This window comes from Pogona vitticeps, chromosome 3 (genome assembly GCF_051106095.1).
Source record: "Pogona vitticeps strain Pit_001003342236 chromosome 3, PviZW2.1, whole genome shotgun sequence".
Taxonomy (NCBI): domain Eukaryota; kingdom Metazoa; phylum Chordata; class Lepidosauria; order Squamata; family Agamidae; genus Pogona; species Pogona vitticeps.
This window is the reverse complement of record NC_135785.1, coordinates 179,500,271-179,517,444: the sequence shown is the minus strand read 5'-3', so window position 1 is coordinate 179,517,444 and position 17,174 is coordinate 179,500,271. Positions and strand designations below refer to the sequence as shown.

The 17,174-nt window shown below is 39.3% G+C and overlaps 1 protein-coding gene and 1 long non-coding RNA gene across 8 annotated transcripts in view; one reads left to right on the top strand and one right to left on the bottom strand.

The window, feature by feature from the left end:
- LOC144588157 (uncharacterized) overlaps nucleotides 1-15,590 on the bottom strand; it is a 28,105-nt gene extending 12,515 nt beyond the window's left edge. Inside the window, exon 1 of the long non-coding RNA XR_013543531.1 lies at nucleotides 763-15,590. This is a non-coding gene — a long non-coding RNA (uncharacterized LOC144588157). The remainder of the gene's footprint in view (nucleotides 1-762) is intronic.
- NLGN4X (neuroligin 4 X-linked) overlaps nucleotides 1-17,174 on the top strand; it is a 223,921-nt gene that overhangs the window by 155,721 nt on the left and 51,026 nt on the right. The window lies entirely within an intron of this gene.

Here is a 17,174-nt window from a genome sequence, read left to right as displayed (position 1 = left end):
AACACACACACAGTCAACGGCACTCCGACATGGTGTGGGGCTGCCAGGGTGGTGATTCTTTGCCCAATCACCTGAACTCAGACAGGCAGGGAGGCTCACGAGAGGACGGGGAGGCCTGGCTCATTGTGAGCTTTTAAAGGAGCCCCCGTTGCCTGCTCCATCCTCTTCCCTGCCTGACGAGTGACCCACCATCCCACCCAGGGTAAGAATGAGAGCAGGTGGTCACTTTGGGGCTGGATGGGAATTTCTGACCTAAACCAAATAGGCTCTAGGCTGCAGGTGGGTTTTTGCCCGTCCCATTCTTATCCCTAGAGGGTGCCAGGGGACGCTGGGCTCTTGGAGTCTAGAGACCGGGGTAGAGGGCGGCCCCAGGTACTCCTGGGGTGTGTCGAGAGGGTGCTAGAAAGTACGGCAGTTCCCTCTCGGTGTAGGAACTCCCAGGGGTGTAGGTCTGGAATGGTTGGTCATGAATGAAGAGGGTCCCAGACTTGTTAGTACCATAGCTGGCCCCTTTGTAAAAAAGGGGTACTTTAAAATTTAAATAGTTAATAAAGTTGTGACCCTAGTTTTAACCCATATTCCTGTGTCTCGTCTCGTTATTTCGGGTTGTGCGGGCCAAGATGGCAAACTAGGTAATATGGCACCCCACAGAAAGGAAAATCTCAAATTGGGTGGGGGGGTTGTAGAGGTGGTAAAATGTGCCTTGCAACTGCAGAAGTAATACTGTCACATTATTATAAAATACACGGTACCAATTCGTACATTTTGTAGGTTCCGGCTTCATTGTTTCATGGATCTTCTTTTGCTGGTATGCACATACATGCACAGGCATATGCACACATACACCTTATCCATTAGCAGGAAATTTCCAGGGCAACAACTGCCTCATCTATTGGTCTGTAAAATTAAAAAAAAAAAAGATTTGAGATCTTGGGTGCTTTTTATAATATGAAGCAATTAAATGGTAAGTGTTTCTGAACAGATGGGACACAGGTGTGCATGGAGGCAGTGTTCCCATTTCAGACAGCATAAGCCACTAAAAACAACATATACCACCTCCTCACTCACTCTCCTGAAAAACAAATTGTTCATTAGTTCATAGTCCTGTTCATAGTTGCTGGAAAAAGAATAGAAGCGTCCCTAAAAACAGCTCTGAAATTCATTCTGAAGTCTGGCCATGCTCAAACTGGAGTGACTGGAGTCTTAATGGTAAATAATTAAAAAATGAAATAATTATGAATGCATAAATAGAAATATTAACAGCAATTTCTCACACATTTTCCTATAAATTCACCATTTTATAGTGCTCAGACAGTACAAGAACCTGACCACCTTGGGATATACTGTAGTCATGGAAGACACCTGGAACTGAGAGGTAAACATACCTGCTCCTTGGTTTCAAAAGTCCGGTGGCATTTGAAAGCCTAAAAAATTGTTCAGAATAATTCTTTCCAATCCGTTTCCTGATCCTATTAATTGGTGCCTTTTCTAAGGTTCATAATCATAGCTCTTCCATGATGTCCAAAAATGTGACAAGGAAATTATAATTCAGTATCAGTTTTGTTTTGTTTTTTCTACTAAGAAACCTTATAGAAGAAGAAGCTGGATTAGATTTAAGAGGAGTGCAAATTTGTGGAAGAAACAGCAGGTATTTAAGATACACAGATGCCACCATTCGTACTGGCAGAAAGCAAGAAGGACTTGAAACAATTGCTGAGAAGGTTACATTGCTACTGGGAAAAAAAACCATGGCTTTCACTTTGCGGACCTTTGTTGGCAAGGTGATGTTTCTGCTTTTTAGGATGCTGTCAAGGTTTGTCATCACTTTCCTCCCAAGAATCAGGAGTCTTTTAGTTTCGTGGCTGCTCTCACCATCTGCAGTGATCATGGAGCCCAGGAAAGTAAAATCTGTCACTGCCTCCATATCTTCCCCTTCTATTTGCCAGGAGGTGATGGGACCAGTGGCCATGATCTTAGTTTTTTTGATGTTGAGTTTCAGACTGTTTTTTGCACTCTCCTCTTTCACTCTCATTATGAGGTTCTTTAATTCCTCCTCACTTTCTGCCATCAGAGTGGTATTACCTGCATATCTGAAGTTGTTGATATTTCTTCCAGCAATCTTGATTCCGGCTCTTGATTCATCCAGTCCAGCCTTTCGCATGATGTATTCTGCATATAAGTTAAATAAGCAGGGAGACAACATACAGCCTTGTTGTACTCCTTTCCCAATTTTGAACCCATCAGTTGTTCCATATCAAGTTCTAACTATTGCTTCCTGTCTCACATATAGGTTTCTCAGGAGATAGATAAGGTGATCAGGCACTCCCATGTCTTTAAAAACTTGCCATAGTTTGCTGTGGTCCACACAGTCAAAGGCTTTTGTGTAGTCAGTGAAGCAGAAGTAGATGTTTTTCTGGAACTGTCTGGCTTTCTCCATAATCCAGCGCATGTTAGCAATTTGGTCTCTAGTTCCTCTTACCCTTCGAAATCCAGCTTGGACTTCTGGGATTTCTCAGTCCACATACTGCTGAAGCCTACCTTGAAGGATTTTGAGCATAACCTTGCTAGTGTGTGAAATGAGTGTGATAGTTGGAACATTCTTTGGCACTGCCGTTCTTTGGGATTGGGATGCAGACTGATCTTTCCAATCCTCTGGCCACTGCTGAGTTTTCCAAACTTTCTGGCATATTGAGTGTAGCACCTTAACAGCATCATCTTCTGGAGCTACTTGTACTTGTCCTCTGCTCTTCCTCAGTAACATGTTGGATGCCTTCTGACCTGAGGGGCTCATCTTCCAGTGCCATATCTTTTAGCCTTTTGTTTTTGTCCATGGAGTTTTCTTGGCAAAGATACTGGAGTGGCTTGCCAGTTCCTGCTCCAGGTGGATCGCGTTTAGTCAGAACTCTGCACTATGACCTGTCCGTCTTGGGTGTCCCTGCACGGCATAGCCCATAGCCTCTCTGAATTACTCAAGCCCCTTCGCCACGACAAGGCAGCAATCCCTGAAGGGACATTAAGATTTAGTTTTGTATATACTGTATATAGGGAATGTACCATATGTTCTGGATACCACAGTATCTATTCTTCCCAATAAAAGGTTGGATTTAAAGTTGGTCATACTTCAGTAATGAGTGGAACTTAAAGTTAGTCTGGATACAGCTCATAGCACTTGATAATTCTATGAGTTCTATTGCAGAGTAATAAGTGTGAAATGAAGATGACTTTCTCTATTTTATTTTGCGTGTGTTTATCATCTGTCCTTATACATATTCAGAAAGGAATTCATCTAACACTTATACATATTCAAATAGGAAGTGATTAATACATGATCTATACTGAGACCTTATTTCTATGCATAGTATTTTCATATCATAGAAGAGATTTAAAACAAGTTACTGATTGTCTGATTCATGACAATTACTCTTTGTCCTGATATGCATATTGAGTCTCTCCAAGCCTCCAGCAGGATGCAGGATGTTGTAGGCTTCTCTTCACTCTCTAATCATGGCATGGCTAGTTATCAAATATTTTTTTGTAATTGGGTCATCCAGTCTATTCAAGGATTTGGTTTTTTCCATAAAAGATTCTGCCCCCCAGTTTTAGTTGTTGTTGTTGTTGAGTTGTTAAGTCGTGTCTGACTCTTCGTGACCCTATGGACCAGCGCATGCCAAGCCCTCCTGTCTTGCACTCAGTTTTAGTACATGTACCTAATTCTGTTTTGAACAAAATACTAATGTATCAGGAAGCTGGTGTAAGCAGTGACATGAATCCACATGACCATGGCTAATTCAGAAGTAGCATGATCGCATTTTGAAACCCAATACAGATTTTAAACATTCAGTTGGGAAATACCAGGCATAAACCCAGAGGCTTGGGTTTGATTCACAGCTAAGGTGGCATCGTCTAATGAGAGGAATTTAGTTCATTTTCTTTACCTCAGTGCCTCTTCACTTGCTCCCCTACCCCATTATTTTTCCTTATTATTGCTTCTGTAAGGTTGCAACATCTTGGGACACATGGGAGTCTCTTAGCTCTGTCCTGACCGAAAGGACCTATGAAATACAGGAATCTCCAGGACCTGTTTATCAGAGATGGGAAATTTTGTCACTTTCACTTCCTATTGCATTTGAGTTTCAATCCTTTTAGTTCTTAATAGTGGTTCTGTGAATTTTGGTAAATTCTTCACAACCTAAATTTCTACCAATCACATTTTTACAGGTATGGTTTTTCCGTGGTACCTCAACTTGAGAATGTCCCTACATATGAATGATTCAAGTTAAGAACGGCTCCATTCGCAAAAAGTTGCTTCGACTTGAGAACAGAGCCTTGACTTAAGAACCAAAAAAGGGGGGGAAAACCCTTTCCTGCCCTTTTTATGACCTAAGTTCACCTTAGATCAAAAGAAGATTTAAAAAAAAAAAAAAAAAGTTCACCCCGTAGTGGTAGATATGTATTAACCATCTTTGCATTAGTTCCTATGGGAACTAATGCTTCGACTTAAGAACAGCGCCTCGACTTAAGAACGAAAAACAGCAGATACTGATTAAATGGTTTTCAGTGCATTCCTATGGAAAATGGTGCTTCAACTTAAGAACGTTTCAACTTAAGAATGCACATCCAATACGGATTAAGTTCTTAAGTCGAGGTACCACTGCATGCAGAGGACCGTGGTACAATTGCTTGCTTTCAACTGTTAACGCTGAGCCATCTCATCAACTGTTGTGGCAGCACTAATTCAGCACCACAAAAATGGCTTTTAGTCGTTAGGAGAATTGCTGAGGTAACAGAGATGACAACCCTAAATCTATGCTACTACAGCTGAATAAGGAGGATTCAAACCTAGACTTGGAAAAAGGAGGATGAATCTGATAAATTCATTGGTGGATCAATCTGTCAGTTTCAGTTGCTCCCACAAGTGAAAGTTTATATTTCACATTCTTTTAATCTTGAACATGGCTGTATAAACATTAGTACAGTCTTTGTTATTGCACAGGGAATGGAATTCTCACTCATTCCTAGGACTTGATACCAAAGTAGGAGTATATATGCTAAGTGGACTTGAGAATTTCAGATATTAAAGCAGATTTCTGGATTTTTTGGAACGTGTTCTTTTTAGGACCGGTACAAGTAATGTGCAGTAAAACTACTAACTATCATTCCCGTTTCTATTGTTCCTCATTTTCTATTTCAAGATCATGTACTTTCAACAAACACCACCATTTATTTTAAGCTAGAGACAGTTTTATTTAATGATGTGTTCAGAAGATAATTTGGTTCTGTTTCTCAAATCCAGGAAAAAAATAGAGCAATAAAAATGGTTGAGTCATAGGCAAAAGTAGGAGAGATAAAATCTTTTATAGAAACATGAATTAAAGGCAACATCTTACTGGTTGAAATTTAATGCTGTTGAGAAAAGAATGAATCTTATGCAGTAACCATATATTATTATGTGATGGATGTCCACATACAATCTTAAGATAAAGTAAGAACAGCTAAGAGCATTTTAAATTATTTTTGTCCTTTAGAACTGTGTGCTGCCTTTGATCCGTCAATTCAGTTTTCTCTACCTATACAATTGAAAAATTCCGCACAATTTAAGCAGGGAACAATTCTGTGTTTGTGTGTTTTTTAAATTATTTTTTTCCAATAAGGTTTGGCCTCAGTGAAGAAAAATGTACCTCAATTTAATTGTCTAAATTACCCCCTATGACACAAAACTGGATTAGACTGAGACAAGCCATTATTAAACGACCTAAAATGAATTTTAAGAACTGAAATTAAATTTAACCTAATCCCCAATGCCGCTTTCTTCTCTGTTCAGTGAAATCAACTTACACTGCCTGCCCCAACTCCATCTTGTTCAACCATGCCCTGACACAGAAATGGGATTGTACTGCCTGGTTTTAGGTTTAAATTGTCATGGAATCCCTCCCCCTTGTGAATTCAGGCATACATTGGTTCTCTTCACACATATATGTGTGATATATGAATTGGTTTGAATGAAAAATACCGTGAGGGAAATAAGGTGAGGGAATACCTGTTTCATTTTCTCAGATAACTGGTGACAACTAGTAGTCACTGAGTGCTGAATACAGTGGGGTCTTGACTTGAGAACTTAATCCGTATTGGAAGGCGGTTCTCAAGTCAAAAAGTCTGTAGGTCAAGTCTCCATTGACCTACAGTGCATTGAAAACCCATTAATCCCGTAACAGGCCGTTTTTGTTCCATTTTGGTTTTTTTCTGGTCTGTAAGTCAATTCTCAGGCTGCAAGTCAAACCTAAATTTTGTGGCCAGAGAAGTCTGTAACTCGAAAAGTCTGTAAGTCAAGCCGTCTGTAAGTCAAGGGTCCACTGTATGCCTATGTGGGCTCTTGGGATAGGCTCGCCATCAAGCAGCTCCACCACTCAGATACACACCACTTGAATGCCAAGAGGAATGTTATTTAAGGGCAGTTCATACATCTCAAAGATGACTTGAAATCTCAGAACATACACACAGAAAACCCTGCTGGTTCTGACAGACTCTTGTGTATCTCTTGGGGAATTTTGGTGCCAGCAAGTGACTGTGGGAAGTCTAGAATAGATGCTGGTCCCTCAGCAATTTATAGTTGCAGGTATGCATCCTCTGAAGTTTGTGGTTCTGATTAGACAGAATGGGTAAGCAGAAATGTATGCAGCTGCCTTACAGTGTATCCGATCCTTGATCTAATGCTATATTTTCCCCTTCCAAAATCATCTAAGACATTGTTGCACTATGTACAAGTCATGTACACCCCGAAATTGCAAAAGGAAGCCTGTTCAACTTGCATCAGTTGAAATCTGTTGCCACTGATTACATCATTCCCATTGAGTGGGTAGATCTGTATTACAGGGTTTCCAGCCAGCATATTTTAATTCCCCCAGACCTAATGGCGGTGTTTTGGTGCTTTATATTGAAAATCATTCTTTAACAAGAACTATGAACTGATGGACAATATGCTTAATGCTGAAAAAAGTATTACCTAGTAAGTGAGGAAACAGAAGGCTGTCCTGTCATTGTATGACTGATTTAATAAGTGACGTGTTTTCATCAAAGCAGTGGTCCACTCAGTTTAAACTATTCTGGTTGCATTGGAACACATTGCATGCGCACAGGATTCAAAGTTGTAGTGGTGCTCTAGAAATAAATGCCCTTTGTTTTCTCCATGCTGATTATCCACACGATTATTTTATTCCCATTGCAGTATGGTTTCTTCAAAGTGCGCATTATGAGATCTCTGTGAAAAGTGATTTTATGAATAAGTTCTGCTCTCCCCATTAATTACTGGGAAATCTGTTTTTTTTTTTTTTTAAATCATCCTGGTATTACACAGTGGAAAATAAAATTAGTCTAGTCTTTATATAGCACAGACTGAAGATTAGCTTGTTCCTATGTTATGGTGATCAAACTTTTCAGCAAGTGTATACAGTATGACCAGCGATTCCCAATCTTTTTGATGGGTGAACCCCTTTTATAATAGCCAGGTAATGTGAGACACTCCTGCCATGTTTCCATAAAAAGGCATTTTTAATGGTGTAAAGTTATCCTTTCTCAGAAAGTAGAGAGTTCTTTCTCTCCCCCAAAGAGCCTGTTTAATTAGGTCAAGGAAGAAACTATTTAACAAGGGTTACAATACAGCAGCAGGACTTATTAATTTTAATGTTTTAAGAATTATTTCAATATATGATATTTTATATTGTCTTTTAAAATGTTTTTAACTTTTAATGTTGTACGCCGCCCAGAAGCCACTGGTAATGGTGCGGCTAAAAAATATTGCAAATAAATAAATAAATATAAGGTGAGTCATGATCTCCCCCACCCCCCGGAAGACACTTCATGATTCCCTTGAGCATCAGGGACCCCCAGGTTGGGAATCATTGAGTTAGACAGAGTTTGCCTTGGGCAGTGGATAGTGTGGAGTGGAGGTGGAGGGAAATGAATTTTTTTAAAATATGTAATATATGGAAGAACAGATGTATCTCCTTTGGGGTGATGCCTGTGCCCCTTTACCCAGACTAGCACCTTTGAGAAGATACCATGCGATCAACTGAGATCCAACTGCTGAATTTGCTTCTGTACTTGAAATAGGAATGTGTCATTTTATCCCTTAGCTACAAAAGAAAAAGGCATTTGGTTATCCATGCAGGTGCATTACCGTGTACTTTGTGTTTTAGTTGGTGCTGCAAGTGTCACAGCATCAAGCAACATGACATATGCAGTGTAGTACAAATGCAGTGCAGCTGTTTTTCTTCACCTTTACAAAGATGAGGATCAGGCCTAGTGTTGCTGAGGAAAGTGGTAGTTCAAATGTGTTGGTGCCAGTCATTTTGGAGCACGTGTCCTCCTGCTCTTCTACAGTTTCGCACTTCCTATGCCACTTCAACCACCTGCTCCATAGTTTCAGTAATAACACTCGATATAGATCTTACTCTGAGTCACTCTGAAGAGAATGTTGAACTGGGTAGAGGCAGAGTCTCTTTCTTCCTGTGCCTGCATATCATGACACCGAAGGCTGAGCAAGTCTGAAACAAGCCTTGTGCTTTAGGACAAAAGATAAAACAATCAAACCTCAAATCCATCTGTGTGAACCAAAGTGGGAAAATGTCTGATAAGAAACTCAATTAAAGTACAAAGAATGACACACAGGTCCTGTTCATGGATTGTAAAAAATGTAAAGTAGGTCAATTTGAGTTAATTTTGTGGTGTAGATAAAGCAAACTTCCATTCACAAAAGCCTCAATCAAGAAAGGGGGAGAAGATATTGTAATGAGAATGTAAAATAAAAAAAGGAAAGAAAAAGAAAAAGGTGTAGAGATTGCTTGTTTCTATGTCACCAGTGTTGTTATATGTGCCAGAACATAGCTAAGCATGGAGCATTGCTGAAGACCTTCTTGACATTCTTTTCTTCCCTTGACCTCAGTCTTTCATCTCAGTGCTCATGAGCATGAGCTGATATATTTAATATTAAAAGCTGAGTACTGTATGATGGTGTAGCCTCAAGAGTTTGCAATTTTTTAGTTGTTATCTGCAGATGGAGTACAGGAAGAGTTAAACAGATATAACTATCAGATTAGAGTAGATTAGATTAGATTAATCTATACCATTATAGATTTAAATTGGGGTTCTGTTTGCTCTTTTGTTTAATTTCTTAATTTCTGTTGTTGATGCTCTTATTGTAAATTGCTCAGGGTAGTGGTCTGGCTATTAGAATGGTGGGATAAAAATTGAAACAAATAAATAAACAAATAAACAAACAAACAAACAAACAAATAATCAATCTAATTTGCCTCACCAACTGTAAAACAGATAGCAGGGTCCAGACCTACTGAGACAAAATCTCCACATGTTTTAAAATGGAAAATGTAACTGTTTCTGTATCCAGCCCTAATCAGAATGTACCATTCCCCTGAGAAGCAGAGAATAGACTTTAAAAAAAATAAATAAAAATAAACAACTTTAGAACAAGTTTCTTATTTCATAAATATTAGTGTTATCCACATTCACATTGAATCAGTGAGCAAACTAACACTTGTATGATGAAGAGATTAACTCCCCCCACCCCCAATTTCGTGGCTGCTGTGTTGCATAATATGTTGCTTGCATTCAAGACTGGAAGATTTCTTGTCTGGCCAAGAGGTTCTGTAAGATTTTCCCCAGGTAGGAAGAGAAAGAAGCATCCTCTGACAGGTCTACCAGGATTCTGTGGTTAGACAAGGTGTTGCTCATTGCAAGATAAGTCTACTCAGAGCTCATTAGGCATGCTTGCAGTTTCGATTGTGCTGCTGCTACCTTGTAAAAGAGGGGAGAAGCAGGCAAAGAATTCAGTGCTGCAATTATTTCCTCTTTTATGTTCACATTATCAATTACATTGCTTGCACCAGAAGCCAAAATTGCTAGTTCTGGCTTTTACTCATTATTCTATAAACAGTACATTTGAGGGAATATTTCAGGTATTTTAAGCATTGTTGAAGCTTGAGCATTTTAGGCAGTTTCTTTATGACTAGTAACAAATTGTATTACTCCAAAATATGACTGCTGCCACATCCAGTACTGCCATGATGACAAAAACCAATCCTCCCCCTCCTTTTTTATAACCCCAGCATAAGCCACATGGGGCACACACAGCGTCTTTGCAAGGAAACCTCTTGGAAGTGCTTATCAGGTTATCAATAAGTTGCATGAACTAGCTTTATGCCTTGTTCATAAACCTCCTAGGGTGTTATTAACTTCGTGAAAGAGCTACACATATCCTCTCTCCTAAAGAGGGTGATTTGTGAAAATTAAAAAAACAAACAAACAAAAAACAACCCAGTACAATACATTAATAATGTGTTAGTTTAGTCATTAGTCATTGGTAAACAGTAATGAGAAAAGGAACCAGCTACTGGCAAGCAATAAGTTCTTGTTGTGTGGTGTCATATCACCTCTGAACCTGTGAGCGATCTGCAAAATGTAGTTCCTTAACAGCACTGCTAACCTTCTATTAACGGCTTCCTCTGTGAATTCAATGTATCTCATACTTGGCCTTCCTCTCTAGTATTATTATACTCAACATGGGGGACGTGGTGGCACTGCGGGCTAAACCGCAGAAGCCTGTGCTGCAGGATCAAAAGACCAAGCAGTCATAAGATCGAATCCACGCGATGGAGTGAGCTCCCGTTGCTTGTCCCAGCTCCCGCCAACCTAGCGGTTCGAAAGCATGTAAATGCGAGTAGATCAATAGGAACCACTTCGGTGGGAAGGTAACAGCGTTCCGTGTCTAAGTTGCACTGGCCATGTGACCACGGAAGATTGTCTTGGGACAAAACGCTGGCTCTATGGCTTGGAAACGGAGATGAGCACTGCCCCCTAGAGTCGAACACGACTGGACAAAAATTGTCAAGGGGAACCTTTACCTATGATAATGGTACAAGTACAACATTTTTCATTCACACAGTTTCATCCTTTTTGCTTCTACATAGAGTTCAGACTTGATTTGATCTAGAACCTGTTCGTTTTCCTTGCAGTTGAGGGTGTCCATAACACTTCTCTAGCATCACATTTTAGACAAATCAGGGTTTATTTTTCCTGTCAGCTTTCTTCATTGTTCACCTTTTACACTCATACATAGTAAGAATACAATAACCTAGATAATCCTAGCCTTGGTTTCTGGTGATGTATCCTTACACTTAATGATAATTTCTAGTTCCTTCATTGCTACCCTTCCAAGTCTCAGTTGTTGTTTTTTTTGTTTGTTTGTTTTCTGATCTCTTAGCTGCAATCTCCATTTTGATTTATGCTTGAACCAGGGCATGCAAAGTCTTTAACAACTCCAGTTTCTTTATTGTCAACATTTTAGGTATGCAGTCTTTCTGTAATCATGATTTTTGCCTTCCAAATGTTTAGTTGCAGTCCTGCTTTTGCACTTTCTTCTTTCACCTTTATCAGGAGTGATTTCAAGTCATTGTTCTTTTTTCCAGGCACTGAATGAAGCACTGAATAACACATTGAAACTTCTAAGAAACATTTGCATGCTCTGACTGTCTCACCTCTCTGTCATGGCTTAAAGGTCTCCATTATTAGTATTAAGTAACATTCTACAAATTATGCAGAACAATTACAACTTTTTATGTATATTTCCCACATTTTGTTGATGGCAGAGATAAAAGAAAACATGCTGAATGCATATCACATTCACAAACTTTATGAAATTATGTCTCAGTTGTTTTTAAGCTTCCCAGCCACAAAATGTAATGTCATAACATGCCCTCTCCGTCCTTGATTGTTTCAAAGTTGATTCATGAACTTGAATGTACACTTTTAATTGTGTCCATGACTCCAGATATATAATCAAATCAGAGTAGATGAAGCTTTGAACTGCAATCACCACTGACATCAGCATTTATTTGTTTATTTGTTTATTTACACCATACCATACCATAACATACCATACTTATGGATGAGGACCACTCTGGGCAATTTACAACAAGCACAACAATACCATGATTAAAATACCAATTTGAAAGAACAGAAAATAAAAACAATAAAATAAAAATAAACAATCCAATCCAAAGCATTAAAATATATTTACAGATACTGGTCTTAATGCCACCAGAATTCCATTTATCTCACTATGGTGGAGTAATATTGGTGAATTCTGCAGTAATAATGATGCTACCTCTTTGTTGACAGTTCTGAATAATTTCCTTTTAATGAAACATCATAGAGCTCAGAAATCCAATAACGTGCACAGAATTGTACACTGTAGCCACTGCTCCTTCCAGTGTCAGTAGAAAAAGTCTCAGCTGGAAACATAATTGACTGTGGAAAGAATCAGAAGCCCTTGGAACATGTTAAGGATTATTTTGCCTATAAATATATGTTGCATTTTAATATACACAACTTATTTGCTGTGAATTTCCTAGTTTAGCTGACTTTGCATATCCAGGTCCTCCAGCTTATTTTCAAAGTTTTATTTCCTCTCTCCATTCCTTTAAAAAAATGGTTCTAAGAACTTGAAAAACCAAAAGATTGGAGCTGTCTCAAAAATAGTTGCTTTGCTATGCTGTTGTGTGGCAGCTTGACCTCTGTTGACAGAAGCAGATTTTGGACAGACATTTTCAGCTTAAAGAATCCCCCAACAGACTTGTCTCATTTAACCTCAAGTCTGGGGATTTGGGTAGGGAGTGCCCTTTTTCTTATATTATGAGAGAGACTCCTTACCTTTCCCAGGCTACAGATTTTTTTAAATAATCCTCTATGTTAGGTGCTGTAGCTCAGTAATTTTGCTGAGACTCACTTGCAGGCTTCTGAACCTTGCATCATTTCTCAAAGTAATTTCTCTGCTGTGAAAACAAAGAATGGCCATTAGAAGAATCTTCGCATGAAGCATTTCTGCATCATTTGTTGGATATCCGAAGGAGTGCTATAAGGGGTGTGTGTGTGTGTGTGTGTGTGTGTGTGTGTGTGTGTGTGTGTGTGTGTGTGTGTGTGTGTGTGTGTGTGTGTGTGTGTGTGTGTGTGTGTGTGTGTGAGAGAGAGAGAGAGAGAGAGAGAGAGAGTGTTTGTGTGTGTCTGTGTGTGTGTGTGAGAGAGAGAGAGAGAGAGAGGTGTGTGTGTGTGTGTGTGTGTGTGTGTGTGTGTGTGTGTGAGAGAGAGAGAGAGAGAGAGAGAGAACTTACCTGAAGAACCCAATTTATTATTTTAATGCACACCAGAATCATAACTAGCAATTTTGGCACTTGAGGCTTCATTGCTCTGATCTCACTAGAATCTTGGGTCACATGAGATCAGCATACAGTATGTGGGGAAAAGATGGGAAGAAAATCTGGGTCCAATGCATAATGGCATATAAATTCTGTGTTAAGCCCACCTCCTTTGTGTTTCTGTCTCTCTGGGAAGCAGCAGCTGGAGGTGGTAAGTGCACTAAAGGCAGGTGGCTTCACACCCTTCTATCAGCAAATATCTATGCCCATGAACTTGTTCCCCCAAGAACATTTTTCTGTACCTTCTACATTTGGACATCTGGAGTCAAAGCCCTGGTTTCATTACCCTACTTGCAGTTGTGATATATGTAGCTAGACAGTACTGTAGTGGCATATACTATGAGTTGAAATTAGACAAATGGACACAGCTTTTTCCCTCCTGCTCCCCTTACTGCAAACCATCCTTTTCAGCAGGATCCACCAACCTGCTATGGCGCATGTTCCATCAGGCAACCGAGAAGGTCCTCTCCCTTGTCTTCACCAGCTACACCTGTGAGGGAGATGGGACCGGGAGAAAGGGCTCCCTGATTACCTTAAAGCTCCTTTAGGGAGATGTGATCTATAGATGGCTTGGACCCAAGTTTTTTTTTTTAAGGCTTTATAGATTAAACCCTGCACTGTGGATTCTGGAAATAGAGCTGTTGTCACTGAAATTATATAATATCTATAACTAATCCGAGTTAGCACTCAGGCAACAACATTTTGTACCTGTTGAAATTTTTAAGCCCTTTCCAAAGGCATCCCCATGTACAGAATCTTATGGTAATCCAAATAAGATGTAACTAATGTAAGTCCCACTGTGGCCACAGCTTGAAGACCTTCTATGCATAGCAGTGGCTTTTCTCTTCATGCTGTCAGTCTCCATGACAACAGAAGGGATGGGATTGGCTACTACTACTATTCACATGCTCTGATTAATGTTTTTCTAGGTGCCTGAATGAGGTATTTTGTGTTTGATTTAGATTTATTAAAGTAAAGATAGAATACAAAACATTTTTTCATATCGAAATTGGACGGACGAAGTGTTCCAACTTGGCAACGTGCCAGTCACCTGCAAATGGACTATAGTTACTAAAGTTACTGATCTGTACCCTTAGAGCCACTCTGGAGTGCCAGAAATTATGTTTATTATTCGCAGGGTATTGAAAATACAATCAGTTGATCAGATTACCTTGAAAATAGTGTTGGAAGATGTGCTTGATGAGAATTCTTAAAACTCTCAATCAAAACTATAATTGAGGCAATTAATACCAAATGATTGGTGCCTGTTCTAAGGTGCAAATCTTGTGTACTGGAATAATCAAATAAAGAAGTACACCATCTGGATGTTCTTTCCATAAATACATTATACTGCAGTATTTGAAAGATTTTGTATTTAAGCTGTGTTCCGTGGAAAGTGCTGAGAAAGAGCCTGAATAAATACATTAAAACTGCTTTTATCTAAAAGAAACAAACTGTGCAATTACATCTCTCAGACAGTCAATTTCTACAGGAAGTCATAAATGCAAGTATAAGTGCATACCTTTGTATTTTAAATATGGGTATTCATACCAGAGATGTGAAGAATAAAAATTCCTCACTGGTTTTGGGTGGGTTGACTCACAAGGCACCTGAACACAAAACATTTAGAAAGCCTGTAAAATTCCTTGCTTTCAGCCAAGACCAAGTCAGAGAACTTTTGAGGGGTCCTCTTTAAGGTCTCCATAAGGAAACACACCAAGCACAGAAGGACAAACAGCCAAACGACCCACCCAAAACTTAAAACTGCCAAATCTTCATGAAGCAAAGCAGCCATTATCCCAGCTTGCTTTCTCTTACCACTCTACTGCTCTGTAGCATTGTCTGTTTCTTTTATTCTGCACAATAATAATCCTTTCAAAGCATTCTTTATATCAAATGTGTGTGTGGGGGATTTTAAGAATGGAATTAAATCTCACACCATCTTCACAATGAGATATATCAGAATTTATATCCTTACTATAGATACAGTGGTGCCTTGACTTACGAACTTAATACGTATCGGAATGATGTTTGTAAGTCAAAATGTTCATAGGTCAAAGCACCATTTCTCATTGAAATGCATGGGAACTGGATTAATCCATTCCAGCATTTCAAAAAAATACAAAAAATAAATAAATAAAAATAATAATAATAAAAAACAGAGCAAGTCCCACGCTGGGACTGGGGGAAAAACACAAATCCAAAAACAAAACAACAATAACGCCCCCCAGTCCAAACCCACCCTCCAAAACCTGTCCAGAACAGTTTTTTAAAAATGGAAAGGACCTTACCTCCTTTGTGTATTTATTGAGTATTTATTTGTGTATTTATTGAGGAAAATATGACAAAATTACAGTTGAATAGTTACAGTAACTATTGAAGAAAGCAGATATGGGGGGCAGTTTTTGTTTGTTTTTACACCTAGTAAGTGTTGTATCTCTTGTGGTATATAAGCAGGAAGAAACACCAATTTAAAACCAAAAATAACAAGAAATATTGTGGCACCACATTTGATTTGATATAAATTTTCATGGAGTATAATCCACTTAGGTGCAAGTGGGCCACAGTGCATTAAAGCTTATGCCAAATAAAGCTTGTTAGGCTTCCATCTTGGATCATTGTGTTTCTTAGTAATACATTTTCATTTTAAACTGTAAATTGCTATATGCTATGTTGTTACCTGCCCAGAGTAAGCTATATGACTAGATGGGTGGGCTATAAACATAATAAATAAAATAAATATAAATAATAAATAGAATCCTGTTGGGGGAAATGGCATGCACAAGGGAAATCTCACAAATGGTTACTCCTCCCCCCCATGGGCTGTTTTCACCTTATCAGTCAAATGACTGGTCACTCACTGAGTGCCCAACCAGTATGTGACTGGGAATGCAAAGGACAGCCCATCAGAAGGGAGCAATTCGTTGCATGGTTGCCCTTCCATTTTGCTTTTCCTCAGTAGAATCCTGGACTTAGTCCTTAAGATGCCACACGACTCCTTGTTGTTTCCGTTGTAGTAAAATTACAAGGTTACCCATCTGATTTTAACCTTCAGTTTAAATCATCAATAAGAATATATATTGGAAGAAGAAGGACTGCTACAGGGTGGGGGTCTCCTCAAGAACAAGAAACCTTGAAGTTTGATCCAAATTTTTGCAGTTCATTTCAGTTGGGGCTCTTCAGATCAGGCTACTTAAAGGTAAAGATTCCCCTTGACAATTTTTGTCCAGTCGTGTTCGACTCTAGGGGGCGGTGCTCATCCCCATTTCCAAACCACTAGGTTGGCGGGAGCTGGGACAAGCGACGGGCATTCACTCCGTCGCGTGGATTCGATCTTACGACTTCTGACCCTGCAGCACAGGCTTCTGTGGTTGAGCCCACAGCGCCACCACGTCCCTACTTACTTAACCTTTAAATTCTGGCCTGTCAGCCACCGGAACAACACAGCTTCTTCTGTGTAATCTTGTTGTCTGATTAATTTTCCTTCTCTCGTTGTGAAGCATGTGTGTATGTGTATTCAGGAAGAGATAATGAATTTGAAGTTCTGTTCCTTGTTTTGTGGTTGGCTGGAAATAGTGGGTGGAGGAATGTGATGAAAATGCATTTGAACATTGGGTGGAAGAGGAAAACCTATGGAAAGGAACGAAGTGTGATAGGTCCCATTGCCATATTAGCCATTTGGCTGGATTTTATCTGTATCCTAGCCATGGCATATGGTGCCCATTTACAATGTTTATGGCCCTGGTTTTCCAACAGTTATATTTTAACAAAAAATAATCTAAATCTGTAGAAACTGAGATAAAAGGCAAAACATGTAGTTATCGCTCTGTCCAATTGTTCTGCAAAACCCTCAAACCTTTTACACTGCCTCATTGTATTTAGCAATAACTAAAATGAGTGAAATTGTACCTG